Genomic DNA, 18,414 nt, shown 5'->3' with positions numbered 1-18,414 from the left:
TTCATGATTTCTTAATGATTTGCATTTTTTACTCAGGTTGGTGCAGATTTAGTTCTGCAGCCTTCTCATTGTTATTTTATTTTATGTTTTAGGAACTTCTTCCTTTATTTTTATGTATATGATGTCTTTACTGAATGTTGATTAATTTTAAGTTATAATGACGCATGTATACATTTACCTAGATATTATCTAATTGGGAATAGTTCAACATATTGGCGCTATCGCGCCTCTTTGCATATTTTACATAGATCCTATCGGATTGTTTTAATTAGGTGTATTTTACACCGTTGTTGGACTTGACTTCTGTTTGACATTTATCTGTCAACAATAGGGCATTTCGCCCTTCCACCCTGCGTCTCCGAGCTCCATTACAATGGAAGACGGAGCCACGCGCATGCGCCTTGGGTTTTGCGCATTGCGTACACGCTACTGCGCATGCGTCATTATGCCTATATATATGCGCCCATTCGCGTCCACACGTCAATGGTTCCATACCTCTGAAGATGTGCGTGCGCACGTAACGCGTAAGGAGGAGCCTGGACGTCGAGACGCTACGCCGCCGGTGCCACGTGGAGGCCCGGCGGCCACTATTCAAAGTATCAGGGTTAGTTGTCTTGCTGACACATCTGTATGATACCTGCCTGCTTTGAATTGGATATCATTATTGTGAATAAAGCTGCCTTTTATTACCTACTTCACTATGGGTGTCCTTCCCTAAAACTCCCTTGAGGAGCTTTTGCTTGCAGAACCTTGGTCTTGGAATTCTACATCTAATCGTGTTAAGGAAGATCGGTTGCTGCATCTGCGGAGGAGGGATTCACCATTCCTGTAACCGGATCAGCTTTACTTCCCTCTGGATTGAAGATCCTTGAGTTTTATATACACACTGCGTTTATGTGTCTTACTTCTGGTGAGTGCGTTTTCCAGCCATTTCCACACGGATCACCTATTCTGAATCCACATCAGACACTGGATACGTTTATATGTCATAGACTTTTAGTGGACTACCTTTTTGTCATTTTGTCATTATTTTCAGCGCTGCACTATTTTTATGTTATTACTTCCAATACATGTTTCTCCTGTTGTTCTTTCCTCCCTTCAGGCAGCCTTTCCCTACCGGTGGTGCACCCACTCTTTAAAATATTTAGGCACCAACCTTACTTCCTCTTACCAATCCATATACGGGGCCAATTTTCCCCCACTGTTTATAGCAATTTCTCGCTCCCTGAAACACTGGGATGCCTTGCCTATCTCTTTCCTCGGTCGTATTAATGTCTTAAAAATGACCGTACTACCCAAACTTTTATATCTGTTTGCAACCCTCCCCGTACCCGTTCCTATGTCCAAGCTTCACTCCCTTCAGAAATCTTTCTTACATTTTATTTGGCACAACAGGCGGCACAGGATTGCTCGTTCTGTTCTGCTTTCCCCACGTTCTAGGGGAGGCTTGGGAGCACCGGATATAATAACATACTATTTTGCAACCCACCTTCGCTTTCTTCTGTCATGGTCCATTCACTACCCTCCCAATACATGGACTGAGATCGAGTCTTTACAATTGTCCCCAGTTCATCTGTGTTCCCTTCTCTGGTCGACCTCGGCGGTGGATGTCCATTCTTTTCGCCACTCACTCCTAGGCCCCATGCTTTTTTCATTGACTGTTTGGCAGAAATGTAAGGCTAAATTCACATTGGCTTCTCAATGCTCCCCACTGACAAATATCCTTCATAACCCTAATCTTCCAGACAATATGGCCATGTCCCGGATGTCTCTTTGGGTAGTATCTAACCTTTTTCAACTACGTCACCTGGTACACCCGGTGACTCGTAAGTTACATTCATTCTCGGATCTCCAGAGGAAAGCCTCTCTACCCCCTCATCATCTGTATGTATACCTTCAAATACGCCACTTTTTCTCTACTCTATCACCCTCATTGAGCTTGGGGAAACCTACCCCCTTCGAACGTCTATGTATGGAAGGTCCCCATCAAAGGGGTATTGTCTCTAGCACCTATAAAATTCTTATGGAGGCCCCCCCTTTGTCCAATGACGCTCACCTTTATATGCGTAGGTGGTCTCAATTTATACAACGTGATATTGACTTATTAACGTGGAAGAAAATATGGGATAATGCATCTAAATCCTCTATTTGTGTGGTTTTTAAGGAAAACATATACAAGATTATGATGTTGTGGTACAAAACCCCGGAAGTTCTTCATGTTTATAATCCGAGTGCTTCTCCTGCCTGCTGGCGCTGTAGTAGCGCTTCTGGCTCTCTTTATCATATTTTTTGGACCTGCAGCTCCATTGCTCCTTTTTGGGAAGAGGTCCGCTCCTTGTTGCAATCATTGTTGCAAGTTTCTCTCCCATTTGACCCACTGCATTTTTTGCTGGGCTTGCCATTCCCGGGTCTATCTAAACTGGCCAGAAAACTTGCTGCACATGTGCTAACAGCGGCCAGGAGAAGTATTCCTATGTGTTGGTTATCCTCTAACCCACCTTCATTGCAAACTTTGTATAAACTTATTACCGATGTAAGACAGATGGAGTGTTTGACTGCTTCACATAGTGGTTCGTTTGCTGTATTTGAGATGATTTGGCTCCCGTGGGATACCTTCTCTTCCTCTATGCCAGCCCAAATTGTAAGACCATGATTTTTTTTTTTTTTTGCATTGTTACTATATGACTCCACTGGTCCTGACCAAATGTAATCTTAGCCATCGATGTACTTCTATGTTTTGCTTGTTTTATTTTCCCTTTGTTTTCTGTAACACTTGATTTACTTGAAAACCAATAAAAATTGTTAATACAAAAAAAAAAAAATACATAACTATTCCCTTATCCATCACCCTCAGCCTTGCTGGGTACACCATTGAATATTCTATCTTCTTCTCTCACATCCTTCTTTTACCATTATTGAAAGTTGCTCTCTGCTTCTGTAGATCTGGGGAAAAGTCTGTAAAGATAGAGACCTTACTGTTTTCATATTGCATAATGAATTTTTGTCTCGCCTTCCTTAGTACCATATCACAATCCTTGCAATTTAACAGCATTGGTCTGGGAAGTGCCCCTGACTGTGGTGGTCTTGCAGGAACACTGTGTGCTCTCTCCACTGAGAATGCTAATGAAAATTCAGCCTCAGGAAATGTGCATTTTTCAACAAAGCCACTTGGATTTTGTCCTTCTGTCCTTTCTGGTAATCCAAGGATCCTTATATTGTTACGACACATCTGATTCTCCAAATCAAACGCCTTTTGTTACCATAATGTTAATTGTCTTTCAGTATTTTATATTTTCTTGCTCATTGGAGATACCACATTTTCCAGAGAGGATATTCTGTTTTCCACTTCAGCTACTCTTTCCCGGATTTTCTGCATATCCTGTTTTAATAATCCAGTATCTATTTTTATCTCATCCATTTTTCCTGATAGCATGATATTGCTTGCTTGAATCGCTTCCATTAATTGTGCATTTATTTGCTCTAATGTCATTTTTTATTGTTTCTCAGTTTTTTTCTGCCTGAGAAATATTTGAGGTAGTGAGCCTGTGTGTATCCTCTGTTGGTCTAGGGCTACTTGTGTTGCAAAAAAAAAAAGAAAAATATCCACTCTTTGTTTAGAAAGATCAAGCATGACAAATATGTTATAGGGATATGTTATAGTAAGTCACAATTATTTGATGGTCTGTTTTACTCCCTCCATAAAAGTTCGTACTGCTGAAGACCTTTGCTACATCATATAGATGCCATTGTAGACATGTGCCATTGTAGACATTCGTATTACCTTGAAATCACAGTGATGCGCTATAAAAATTCATATAGTGTTGTCAACAAGCAGTATTTCATGCATTATTGTGTCTTGCATTTAGAATGGGCTGCCAGTGCACAGCAACAGAACAAAAACCAGACCTGCACCTTTATTTTTAATGCAGTGTGCGAAACCCCACAATATGTGCATTGTGGTGCACTGCAGGACTGGTTTGTCAGCACCTTCTGTACTGTGCATTAGGGTGGGATTTTAGAAAATAGCAATGAATTACACAACGTGCTATGCATTGCAATAACCTTTGACAAAACATATGTTTAACTGCACATTACTGCAAAGAATAGAAGCGAAGCTAGCCTTAGCTCACATATCTAAAAGGTAAATCTTGTAATATTCAGTCTTGGTCAAAAGATTTGAAAAAAAACAGCTTCTTTTTAGAATGATTCAATGTGTGCACTTATCCTACTTTTACACTTTGATAAATAGGGCCCACTATGCAATCCATATGCTAGCAAATGTCAATAAAAATATTCTATACTTCATACACTCAAGAAAATGTTATTCATGCATCTAACAAATAGTTTGATTTTGTAGTAGAAAACATCTAAAATGTATGTCTATAAAGAGACAATAAAAACATCATCTTTGAGCGAGAGTTTAATAACAAATCACTTACATATAATTACATGTATTTTTATCACGTTAATCATTTTATTAGACATTTAAAATGCTAATTTTAATAATAGCAAATCTGTTTTGGGAGTCAGTATCATAAAGGAATAATTTGGTTTGAAAATATATAAGGATGCCAAGCTACTTAAATTAATATGCATTTTTAATAAAGAACAGTAATTATTCTGGAAATTAATATTTATGCTTTTTCATGTGTTTGTTCTTTTAAATGTGTATGTAAGCACTGGAGGAAATAATTGTTCCAAGTAAATAGATTGATAAAAAATGCCTTTGATTAAATTTTTTAAAGATTCTTCGACTTGTCAAATGGTTCTGTTTTTCATGAATATTTAATTGTATTCTTCTCATTTTGTAAATTAGAGACAGGTAAAGACCTAGTGGAGCCCTCAAATTTTTTGCCACCTTACTCCATGCAATCTCTTCAGGATATCCAGTGATTTAGTTTCAACAGAAAACATTTAAGACTAGAAAATGTGTGCCTATTCATGAACTTGGTATTTTGTTTAATAATTCAGTTCTTTTTTTTTTCCATGTTTACGTTTTTACAGAAGATATTTAATTTTCATTTTTGTGCAAATGGGTTGTGGGATAGATATCATATTTGATAGCAAAAGGGTGGCTGCTCTTGCAGATGAGTGGACAGAAGTCATACTTCTGACACATGTCAAAAGGAATATCACTAGAAAGTTTACAGTGGAAGAAAGTGTGCTATAGAACACAGGAGATTTAGAAGCTTTTATCCACAGAATCCTAAATGGGGTATTAACTCTATTAACCTCCCTGGCGGTATGATTATTTCAGATTTTTGGTGCTGAAAGCGGTACCATTTTTTTGCATGGAAATATGTATTTATTTAATTGTAGGCCTGTAATATTTAGGAATAACTCACTGAAATCTGTCCGAACAAGAGTCTAGTAAACATCCCGGGTATGATAAAATTTGAAACACAAAATCATAATTTATAATTTAATAAATAATCATAAAAATAATAATATAATAATAATAAAAAATTTAGTGTCTGATGACAAATTTCCCCACAAATCATTATCACTCAATTCTGCAAGTGGTTCTGTTTTACTATCGCTGTTCTCTAGCTGGTCTAAAACTGCTTTTGACCAAAAGGGATGCTTTTTGGACGCCATGGACTTTTCCAAGTTTCCAGGCAGAAAGAACAGTCAAAATGCATTCAAGGCACAGGACAAAGCAGTAGGGACAAAATGTATGTGAAATGGTTTGATACAGTAATGTTTTACTATGTCAAATTCATTTCTAAGAAAATGACAGTTTAAAATTTTTTTTTAATTTGCCGACGTTCCGGCCCCCGTACGTCCCGATGCTCGCAGGGCCCGGAACACGGAAGCCGGATGCCGGCATCAGCTGGAGGAGATGGCCGAGGACGCTGTAGGGGACGCATCACGGGAGCGAAGGACAAGGTAAGCGCTGCAGGGAATCCCTGAGCAACGCCGCATGGTAAGCCCGAGTGTAGCTCGGGGATACCGCTTGTGGTACTGAAACTTTACCCCAAGCTACACTCGGGAATACCGCCAGGGAGGTTAATTCACACTGGTTTTGCATATACATACAGTACATTCCATTATATTATGGTATTTACTATTTCGATTATGATATATTATTATTATACAGTATTTATAAAGCGCCAATAGTTCGCTCAGCGCTGTACATTACAATGGGAGACAATACATGAGACAGTACAATAACAATACAATGCGATACACGAGGGGTTCGAGGGCCCTGCTCCTTGGAGCTTACAATCTAGGAGGGGGGGATAGTGGTACAGGAGGAAAAGCTGTGGGGGATGGAGTGGTAGAAAGAGTGTCAGGAGATCAGCAATTAGCAGGGGGTAGGCTTCCCTGAAGAGGTGGGTTTTCAGGGTGCGCCTAAAGGAGAGGAGAGTAGGCGATAGTCTGATGGATTGGGGTAGGGAGTTCCAGAGGATGGGCGATGCCCTGGAGAAGTCCTGGAGGCGGGCATTGGAGGAGGAGACCAGGGAACTATCGAGAAGGAGGTCTTGTGAGGAGCGGAGAGTGCGTTTTTGGAGGTATTTGGATATTAGGTCGGTGATGTAGTTTGGGGCAGTATTATGGACAACTTTGTACGTCAGTGTAAGCATTTTGAATTTGATCTGTTGGGCAATCGGAAGCCAGTGGAGAGATTGGCAGAGGGGGGTGGCGGAAACGGAGTGGTTGGCAGGGTGGAGGAGTCAGGCTGCCGTATTCAGGATCGACTGAAGGATCGACAGGATCTACTTCACTGTTGCTGTCCTTGGCCTGTGTCCTGACTACTCTTCTGCTTGCAGTTTATGGCTGATCTGACTGTATGTTGCTGACCTGGCATGTCTAACCCTGTATCCTGCTCATCCTGTCTGCTGCAGCATTTCCAGTCCAGTACGCTCTTGTCTGGTCCTTGCTCCCTTGTCAAGCATCTGCAGACTGTTGCCAGCCAGCCAAGCACTTGCCAGTCTGTTACCAGCCAGCTCTCTGCCTACTGCATCTGTCTCCTGACTCCTTCCCAGTAAAGCATTGGCTTCTACCTGTGCAGACTACTGGACTTATTACAGACACGCATACCTCACCATGCTCTCGCAGTCACTGTTCCACTCCCAGTGGTCTGTGAGCCGGAGCTGTAATAGAGGCCTTCCTCTTCTGGAAAAGCTCAATACCCAGGTACATGACATACACCCAGCCTTTCTCTTCCACATGTGGTTCTAAACTGCAATCCAGCAGATCCTCTTCCCCTACACTTAGCAACTCCCAATCAACTCAAGCCTCAAACTATGCCAGCCTATGTTTCATACCAATATTCCCAGGGAAGTTCTGTACACTCAAAAGATTTAAATTTATGTATAAAGAAAAGTCACGTTCAGATAAATCAGTAAATGACTGCTGCACTTGAAAAATCCTGAATACCGGACTTACATTAACATATATATTGGAAACGTGTACTGTCCCTTTAAATCCCAAATATTACATATTTACAAATCCTCATGCAATATTATGTTGTCAGTGAAATTAATAATAGTGTCAAAAAAAGTCTATAAAAGTTCATATGACATGTGAAAGTCCAAATCCACTTATGGTCATCCAAGTGCCATGAAAAGTGTTCAGTGCTCTAATGTAAACAAATTTGTGATCTAAGATGCAAAGTGCTGATTCTGAAGGTTAAGCCTCACCATCAGACTTTCAAAGATGTTTATGACCCTACCAACAAGATGCAGCAATGGGGTCCCCACAGCAGACATTTGCAGACATTTTCGAAAACACATTTGAGAAAGAAGACATGTGGTATGACAATCCAAACTACATGGCCTTAGGACCTGCCGGCGAGCCCGTGCATGATGATATCACAGATCCACAGATCCAACTCCAACCAATACATTTCTCCACAAAAGGCGTCCTCTGGGATAAGAGGCCTAACCTTTAGAATCAGCACTTTGCACCTTGGAGCACACATTTGTTTACATTAGAGCACTGAGCACTTTTCATGGTACTTGGATGATTATAAATGAATTTGGACTTTTATACGTCATATGAACTTTTAGAGACTTTTTTGACACTATTATTCATTTTATTGAATGTTCACTTTATTGCATGAGGATTTGTGAATATGTAATATTTTGGATTAAGGGCTAGTTCACACTACATGCAGCTCAGTGCGCTTTTTTCTGCATCAAAAATGCATGCACAGTGTTTTCCATGTATTCTAATGGCCCTAGTTCACACCAGTGCAGTCAGTTCCACTCAGTTTCTGGTGCAGAAAAAAAAGTAGAACATGCTTAATTTTTTTCTGCACAGAATCATACTGGAACATAGCAAAATGCATCGAAACTGAACCAGAACTGCGTGTGGTGTGAACTGTGGGCAAAAATGTATCTGGAATGCATCCGGAGTGTATTTTTGTAGGGTAAACTGGCCCTTACAGGGACAGCACACTTTTTTTCTATATATAAGTTCTGTACACCAGCCATCTACAGAAGGCCTTCAAGCTGCCTTATTGCATTGAATTTCACAGAAAATTGTAGCAGCTGCATACTGAAAAGGAAATGTAATTTTTATTAACATTAAATGACATTGTGGCTTGTGTAGCAATGTTATATGCTAAATAATTTTGTTTTATTATCAATATTATTTTTGCAAAATTATCCTTTGAAAAAACAAAAAGAATTCCCACCTTGTAAATCTATCCCCAGGTCACATCGTCCAGCGTTGTAATGTCAGAACTTTAGCTCTGAGAAAATAATCAGTATATAATTTAGGAAAACAGGCGGGGATCTGGAATTAAAGAGACCCCCTACTAATTTTCATAAATCAACTGATTATACCAGTTTTTTATTTGCGCTAATTTGAAGATGAAATAAAAAGCAATAATGTATATTTACTAATATATATTTATTAATGATAAAAATCAGTGAAAAATAGTAATGAAATATAATAGGTGATGATAATTAGTAAACAAATCAAATTAGCAGTACAATGATCTAATCAAAAATAATGGTTAGAAATTCGAACCAGCAATTATTTTCAAATATTAATGAGATAGGACTAACTGTCTAAAACTGTAGCATAGGAAACTCTCAGTAACTCAGTAACATATGACATCAGCTATGCAAATCAACCACGTGATCTCTCTACAACCAGATATTCAAAGCTCAAAGTGTACCTTGGCATGAATTGATTTAGAATACCATACACAGAACGATCCAATAAGCTTAGAATCTATCTGAGGTCAGGAACAAATGTTACATTAAGTTGTCTACTTTGTCATATATACCTAGATAAACCATTGACTGAAAGCTGAAAGCAGCTTCGAAAATATTTCAAAGAGAATCCTCCTCCCAGAGAATTGAAATGAAGACAATTTATACTGCAGTTAAAATTATTTTAGATCAACTCCGGAGCTAACCATAACCATTATCAGACAAAACGGTTTAGCTGGAGATATAGGGCGAGTACAAATTGCCTGAAGAAAAATGAAAGTTATACGTTACCAATATAAATTCTATGGTATCACTGATGTCAGGTGGAAGTCAGCTCACTTCTGTGCATGTCTGTCTGTTGTTTCTTTGTCTCCTGTCTTGTGCCTTGTCTCTGTTCGTCTTCTAACTTTTATCAACCCAAAAAACCAAGGTGGCAAAATTATCTCGCTTAATTATGACGACACTCAGAGTGTCAGGTTCTACACTAAATGATCCCAATTATCCCAAGGTGACAGTATAGGATTAGGAATAATTTTGGATTTTTCTTACAAACTCCTGTGCCATGTCAAAAGTTGACCTCTAACCTATAGCTTGTAAAAAAAACTTAAAATTTTTGAAGTCGAAGTTCTTTTGACAGAACTGGTTAGACAAACGGGGACCAGTGTCAGTGAAAATAATGTATTACTTAAATGACTTACAGACATTCGCTGAGGTCATTTGTACTGAGATTTCCTAATTATCTAAATTCTTCTGTAGCATACAGATGTTGCAATATAATGAACTCAAAATAATTATAATGTTGAAAACATAATATCCATAATAAATACCAATGTGTATTCATTGTTAAAATCAATTAATATAGATAAAATATACACTGTATTGCTAAAAGTGCAATATAGTGCACAGTGTGCAGAAGTCGTCAACTGTCTGCAGAGTCAATAGCTAAAGACCTCCAAACTTTGTGTGGCCCTCAGATTAGCACAACAACAGTCCATAGAGAGCTTCATGGAATGGGTTTCCATGGCTGAGCAACTGCATCCAAGCCTTACATCACCAAGTGCAATGCAAAGTGTCAGATGCAGTGGTGTAAAATATGCCACCAGTGGATTCTAGAGCAGTGGAGATGTGTTCTCTGGAGTGACGAATCACACTTCTCTGTCTGGCAATATGATGGATGGGATTTGGCAGTTGCCAGAAGAACGGTACTTGCCCGACTGCATTGTGCCAGGTGTAAAGTTTAATGGAGGGAGGATTATGGTATGACTGTTTTTCAGGGGTTGGGCTTGTCCCCTTAGTTCCAGTGAAGGGAACAATTGGGGATGGCCCCTTCCTGTTCCAACATGACTGCGTACCAGTGCACAAAGCAAGGTCCATAAAGACATGGATGAGCGGGTTTGGGGTGGAGAAACCTGACTGACCTGCACAGAGTGCTGAACTCAACCCATTAGAACATCTTTGGGATGAATTAGAGCAGAGACTGTGAGCCAGGATTTGTCGTCCACCAGTGCCTGACCTCATAAATGCACTTCTGGAAGAATGGTCAAACATTGCCATAGACACCTCGTAAACCTTGTGGACAGCCTTCCCAGAAGAATTGAAGCTTTTATAGCTGCAAAGGGTGGGCCAACTCCATATTGAACCCTACAGACTAAGACTGGAATGCCATTAAAGCTCATGTGCATGTGAAGGCAGAGGTCCCAATACTTTTGGCAATATAGCGTATATATGTATATGGAGATAGAATATATTAATATAAAACCCAAATTACTTAATTAGGCACTTATTCACTTAATGCAATATTACTAATAATACAATTGACAATTTTGGTTAAAATATTCCTGTCAAATAATACTAAACACCATATCCAATGGAAAGTTTAATATGAACTCTGTTCATGGAAAACAAATCATCGTGAACAGTTCTTTGTCTTTTGTTCAATCCAAGACATAGACCCCTCATTAATCTTGAAAATTGGTAATATGTCCAGTCTTTATCTCTTGGGCTGTCTGGTATAATTATACCCCTCAAAATGTACAACCTGGGAAAGTATGCTGTAAGATCCTAGGAATGTCTGCTGTTCAAGCCTGTTCAGAAACCATGAAAATAAAATATAAAGAACAAAATGGCTTCCAGCATGTCCATGTTACATTATGATAAGTTCAAGCCTTGCAGTTTAATTCTGCAAAGCCATAATAATTCCGAAAGTAGGTCTGCGTCCATTACAAGGAATGATCCCTGCTGTCTCACAGAAAGAAAAAACATGGTTAAGTTTACAGGACATAAGCATTATTGAGACAAATACCTTTAAATTTACAGAGGGGTCTTCTGGTGGGCTATTACATGCCTACTGGCCAGCAATGTACTTAAAGAAATACATAAGTTATATGGGATATGCATCTTATTATTTTGGTTCTTGGTAATTATATGATTTGTTGCATGTTGATTTGATTGTTGTTGATTTCACAATCTTCATTACTGCATAGGCACGTTTCCTTGAAACTGCTTTTATTTGTCTACTTCCTAACTTTGTTCCTTTTTTGGGAATAGAAGCACTGGAAGACCACATAATAATTTCCCAAACACACTGCTTAGTTTACCTGCCTCTATGCCCATATCACTCCTCCCTCATGTTCTAGGGCTGACTCGTAGGCCTTTCATGATGGTCATCATACTATAGTGGTTCCAGGGCTCCCATGGAGAATACTTATTTCCTATTTGTTAGGCAGTATAAATATCAACACTGGAGTTGTACTTTAGGGGAATTACCCCTAACCCTCTTAACAGTTTGCCCTCTTCATCAGTTATTATCTTCAAACTTCACTCCAATCAATTTAGGTCTTCCCAAGAGTGATACCAAGGCATGAGGATCAACCTGCAATTAGATTCTCTAGCCCTATTTTCCTCTGTTCTCCAAAGGTGAACCAACTGAAGAATGATGAACATTACCTTTTTCTACTAGCTTATTTTATCCACCATTAAAAATCCAGGGGAGTTCCCTGTCTGCCCACACAGAGTCCTCTCCACAGTAGCTGTGTCTGAAGAGCCCATCTGGAACTGTCTCACAGACTTTGAACTTAGTTTCCTAGCTACTTTCTTCCCCCAAGTTCTTTTATCTCCTATTAATTCCACCTTCCTTAGACTTCACATTTTGCATTTCCTTTGGCCAGCCTAGGTTCAGGCCAAACCATCTGCTCATCCCTACTAAAGACTACAGTGTAGAAGAAGAAGAAGTGTACAAGGATGTTTTTTGAGGAGTATTTATTGAATATAAACCCAGACTCAAAAAGCAAAGACTTAAACAGCTCTCTGACTTCATTGCCCAGATCATAAAACTAAAATTAGCCCATAAAAGAGATCTATACTCAGACATGGTAACCATATTAAACCAATCACAGGATATGCTGAATATGTGTCTAGTGAAGGTTAGAGCTAAAATTAGTAAATGCAGGCAAAGTAAAACAACCAATACAGTAAATTATTTGTAACAGCTTGCAGCAGTAGTGAGTTGAAACAAATATTCCCAACATAATCTCTAAAACAGGCACAGCACCTGCACATTGCATAGGTATTTAGAGAATACTGCATTGGCCTTTACAAATTTTGACAATGTCCACTGTTCTCTCTTGCATCTTACATTTAAATGCATTGGTTTTGGCCCTCACATGCTAACTTGGGTATCATCTCTATACTCACATCCCTTCTTAGGAATGTGAGGTAATGGGTATGGTCTCTGAACCATTCCACAAACCAAATGGTACAAGACAGGATTGCCCCTTGTCTCCCCAATCTTAATATTATCCTGCAAACTATTTTTCCATAGGGTGAAAGCAAATCAGGACATCAAAGGCATGGATATGTTTCCTTGTCATCACTAAGTTTCTGGCTTTGCTGATGACTTTTTATTCTTCTTGATATCTATGGACACTTGTATTTAAATTCTTCTTTCAGAATTTAAAAGATTTGGGAAGTTAAACATTCACATCAACTAACCGGAATCGGAGGCCATACGCATTTCCCTCTCCAGAACTGTGCTTAACAGAATCATGGACAACTTCCCTTTAAAATGGGCTACCCAATCCCATAGGTACCTGGGAATCCACTTTTTAATTGACCAAGATAACACAGTTACCTTAAAAACAATAACTTTTTAATACATTTGTGTTGAAATAAACCTGTAAGAGTGAAATATGTGATATTCTGATGATCAAAACAAAATAAGAGCATGTCCTTACCAAATGTACATCTCACCAGAACAATAGACTGGTGTAGAGACCACATCACCAAGTTGTGGTTCCCCCTGGAACAATCTTTTTTCAAGCATGCTTCTTTGCTTTTTCCTTAGTGCACTTCATCTCCCCCCTTGGTGGTTAAAGTGCACCCAACTATAAGACCCACCGCGTGCATAGTCCAAACCATGGATCACCCTATCCACATTGACCCCAATTTTGGGTAACCCAACTTTTCTTCTGGGGTTTGCATGATGGGGCATTCATGTAAATACCAAACTGTGCATTCCATTACATTTTCACAATTGCCTTCTTATACAGATTTCTCTGTGAATCCAAACCCTCGGATTCCAGGCCCCTGAAGATGGAGGCAGTTGGCCTATTTCTTGAACTCTCTCTAACACCTTCCCCTCCTAGCACCTTCTGACACCTTTGGAGCACAGTTCATGTGCTCAGAATCAGCCGATCATACTCTCTCTTTTTATTATGAAACCCTCCTTTAAGGAGACAGGGGCTTCAGTTTTTACTTTTTACTATAACACCAGTTCATCCAAGATTAACAAGCTAAAGATTTTACCCTGACTTTCAAATAATTCATAAGAAACAGATACCAGGAATCCAGATACAAGATTGTCATGAAATATGTAAGATTCTTTGAATTTTACACTCCATCTTCCCAAAATGTTTTGACTAGTGCTGGTGACATGAGCCTGCCCAAGGAAACATTTTTCATATCTTCTGGACATGTCCCAGGCTACAGCACTTTTGGGACAAGGTTTACACCAACACCTAGAAAAATACAAATATCAATATCCCTAAAGACTGGCAATCTGCTTCTTGCACCATAATTCCATCTCTTTAAAATCTTAAAATGGTTTTAGACAATAAAATATATTAAAACCATGGAAGGATTAACAAGTTTTCTCATGGGTACAGCTAAGAATTTTTTTAATTACTGATACTATTGGTTAAAAATAACTTTTTCTCTGAATTTAGATCATACCAGCAAGCAGACAGTCACAGTCATCTACCTTAAACCTTTTCTTCTGCTACACCTCCACCACACCCACCTTTCAAATGTGTACATTATTGCCTTTTCATTCCTCCCCTTTCCCCTTTTTTCCTGGCATCTACAGTAGGCTTCTTCCCTCCTCCCTTCTTTTCTTATGACCTTCCCCCACCCCCCTAAATTGTCTTTATCCCCTCTTTTTCATCACCTCATTATGAACCCTTTATGCCCTTACCCAATTTTGTTTTCATACCCTGCCTACAGTGGCCCGCTCCTCGGTGATGTGTTATGTTTGTGCTCGTCTCCCTCTTTCCCTCCCTCCCTTCACACTCTCTTCCTTTGTTGTAATTTCAAACTGTCCTATCTCTGCGATCCTTTAATCATCTCTATATTAATTCAAACCTTTGGGATTCAACTGATTAGTTTTCCCTGGTCTATTTGACTTTATCTGTTCCAACCCAGTTTTTATCAGACTAAGCACAGATGCCAGTCATATATCTCTCTCAAGGTTTACAGTAGAGACATATGGGTTGATTTACTAAAGGCAAATAGACTGTTCACTTTGCAGGGGAATTTTCACTTGCAAGGAAATTTTCCCCTAGCTTAGTGAACAAGGTGAAAATTCACTTTGCAAAGAATAGCCAATCGTATGCAAGGAAAATTAAAAAATATATATTTTTGCTTGCACATGATTGAATAATGTAAGTCAGCAGTGCTTCACCTCATGCACTAAACTAAGGGATAATTCCCTTGCAAACTGAAAATGTCCTTTCAAAATGAACAGCCAATTTGCCTTTAGTAAATTAATCCCATAGAGTTCACCAATATTAAGGTACACATTCACGTAATTTTACAGAGGAGAGAGTAAGAACCAGCATTCTTACCCTCACTTCTGAAACATTGGGGTTCATTGACTAAAGGCAAATAGACTGTACCCGCTCCTTCATAGAATCACATTCCAAAATGTAAAATGCTATTTAAATATTCAGCTTTCTATTAAAGCAATTAGACTGTGTGTGAGTATAACCTGCACAGAGGACTGATCAATTAAACTGGCTGCTGCTAGCAAAATCACAAATGTGTACCGGTGATCAAATGCGTGAGTGCAAACATAAAAATTGCTGCACTGCCTCTCCCAAAAACTACTTTAATAAATGAATGAATGATTTAATTAAATAAATGAACTCCCTACTACACAAAGGGTCTCCACAAATGTGCATTTGCTATAATGCCCCGTGGGCTGGCAATTATATTGAGACTGTGCACTTTACAAATGCAATTTGCACTCTGCAAAGACATTTGTTCTAGAGCCTAGTAAATGAGGCGAAGCTTCACTTTGCATATAATACCAAATGAAATGCATGAAAATTAAAATTTCTGCTTGCACATGATTGGATGATGAAATTCAGCAGAACTTTTTCTTATTTACTATGCTCTAGAGCAAATTCCCTTGCAGAGTGCAACTGCATTTGTAAAGTGCACAGTCTCATTACTTTAATAGAGAACTGAATAATTAAATAACATGTTTCATTTGGGAATGTGATTCTATGAAGGAGCGGGTACATCAGTATTATAAATTGGTGAAATAAACATTTTAAATTGTAATGCTAAATTGTGTAATTGTAGCCAGATGAATATGAATGAAAAGTAAAAAAAGATTTCTTTGTCTATGTTTTTGTTAGTTTTGAAACAATAGTGCTTGATTAAAATTGAACTGTAACAGAATAAACTACTGCTATAGGAACTTCTAATAGTATTATATACTGAAAAGCTTACAGTTCCATTGAGAAGCAGTTCAGTAGTTTGAGAAGTCTGAAAGTACCAGCCAAAACCAGTTTGTAATACTTGTATGAGCAATTGCTTGGCAAAAGAAGCGGATTTTGCATTGAAAGCAGTTAGCTGCTTCCCTCATTTAATCATTGAGAATGTTTATAAAACAAGTGTTTCTATTTTTGCTCCTTTATACTGTCAAGCACTGCTTTCAAAGGTATGCACCCCATAACATAAATGTTAGAAATTATATGTATAAAGCACCTAAACAAAGCTAAATTATGTTTTAGTTATTCTTATTTACCTTTTCACTCAGTTTTAGAATTCCAAAGAATTGCCCTCCCATTTAAGTGTATATATTTTTTATTATTATTATTATTATACAGGATTTATATATAGCGCCAACAGTTTGCTCAGCGTTTTACAATATAAAGGGAGACAATACAGTAACAATACTATACTAAATAATAAATAACTTGTGCAACACATTGAGACATATTTATAAAGCAGTGAATCTGACATTCACCAAACATTAATTGCAGATGAATCTTCTTGGTACATGTGTTTTAAATTACAGTGATTGATTACCGCCACTGATTTTTTGGGAGAAACTCAAATTCATTCTTTGTACTAATGTCCTTTTAAGTGCTTTAACCCTTTGAGGATTACTGAACTTATTCTCAGATCTGCTAATGTGTGGTGCAATATATGCTAAGTGTAATATATGCTTCGTACAGAAGATTTTTATTTTAAATGTAGGATGATGTGAATCAGAGAGCATTGATTGCACTGATATTGCTAGCCTTAAAATTGCATGCACTCATGAATTAGTCACAAACTTCATTACCTTAAATTTAAAATTTTATGTAGCACCCTCCTAGTTGGCTAAATTATTATTTTTTTGTAGTTAGAAGGCTGAGTAGCAGCCAGGGAGAAATAGTCAGAAGGTCAATTTTGGGTCAGGGCTGAGAGGGTCTGCAGATCAGCTCACTGATGCCTCCCCCTGGTCTTGAGATGATTCTACAACTCAGTGAGTGGGGGTGAGGGGCTGGCCTGCACAGTTAGGGGACTTTGGACAATCCCCAAGCAGAAGGGTTGACATGAGGCCAGGGAGCCTTTAAGTGTGACTGAGGCTGCTCAGCAGCAAGAAAGTTAGAGTGGAAGATGTGCGAGAGGAAGAGATGCAGGAGCCGTGGAGGGGGCCCAGTGGGAAGGGGGCTACCTATACGCTGGGACGTGGTCTGGAGGGTCACTCAGCCTCACTGGTCCCTGGAGGGAGAACCGCCTGTGGAGCTAGGAAAGGAACCAGCCCAGCAGAAGGCCTGAAAGCAGCCACCTACCTAAAGCAGCTCACAGGAAAGGGACTGAATGAGTAATCCTTCACCCCCTGGGCCAGCTAAGGGGAAAAGAGTATTCTGGTGGTAAACCTGATTAACTCCTTACCCAGGACTGCTCACCTTAAAGTGGCAGGCACTCCTGGATTCCTCCAGACAGTTGGGTAAAGAAGAGGATTTATCTGGGGTCTGGGGTGGTACACCAGGAAAGGCTGGAGAGCTCTAAAAGAAGAAAAGTTCTGTCTTTGGACTTGTACAGAGTTGCCAGGAAGTTGTCCTCATTTTACTGTAGGAAGAGAGGAACATCGAATAGACGTTAACAACTCTCTCTCCCCTCTACCAAGCTCTTCCATCTGACAGCTGCAAGTTAACTTGTCAGATTTACACACATTGTGTAAAACCCCCAGCTGCTGCTGACATATGGCATACACCAGTGGCAAGAAAAAGAGTTAAAGACAATTTAAACATTCCTACCTTCACCTTGTGTTTTTCACCTGCAGCAGATAGACAATGACTTGACAAAGAGGCTGGGTGACCTTGAAAACACATTGTCACACACCCTAGTAACATTTCCAGAAATACCTTTTCTTCCGGTACGCTGTGCGCTCCACAGCACTTTCCAGTGACTTCCAACTACCTGGTTCTTGGCCAGTCACTGTTATTCATCCCAAAACACTGCAAACTGGCAATTTTGCAGTACCCTGTATGGATCCAATGGATCATCTGGTATGCGCTGATTTTTCCATTAATATATGAGTTGCCAATTGTGTGCGTGTTTACCATATTTTCATATGCTGCGCTTGGTATGGTGCCCTCTGATGTCCTCTTGGCCTTTTAGGTGTTTTTCACCTGAATAGCCCTGTATACCCTAATTGTGGACTGGAACCTAGCCTCTTACCTTACTG

Source organism: Staurois parvus, unplaced genomic scaffold (assembly GCF_062004578.1).
Source record: "Staurois parvus isolate SC_StPar_1 unplaced genomic scaffold, SC_StPar_1.0 ptg000165l, whole genome shotgun sequence".
NCBI classification, from domain to species: domain Eukaryota; kingdom Metazoa; phylum Chordata; class Amphibia; order Anura; family Ranidae; genus Staurois; species Staurois parvus.
The sequence above is the reverse complement of the archived record's forward strand: the minus strand, read 5'-3'. Positions refer to the sequence as shown.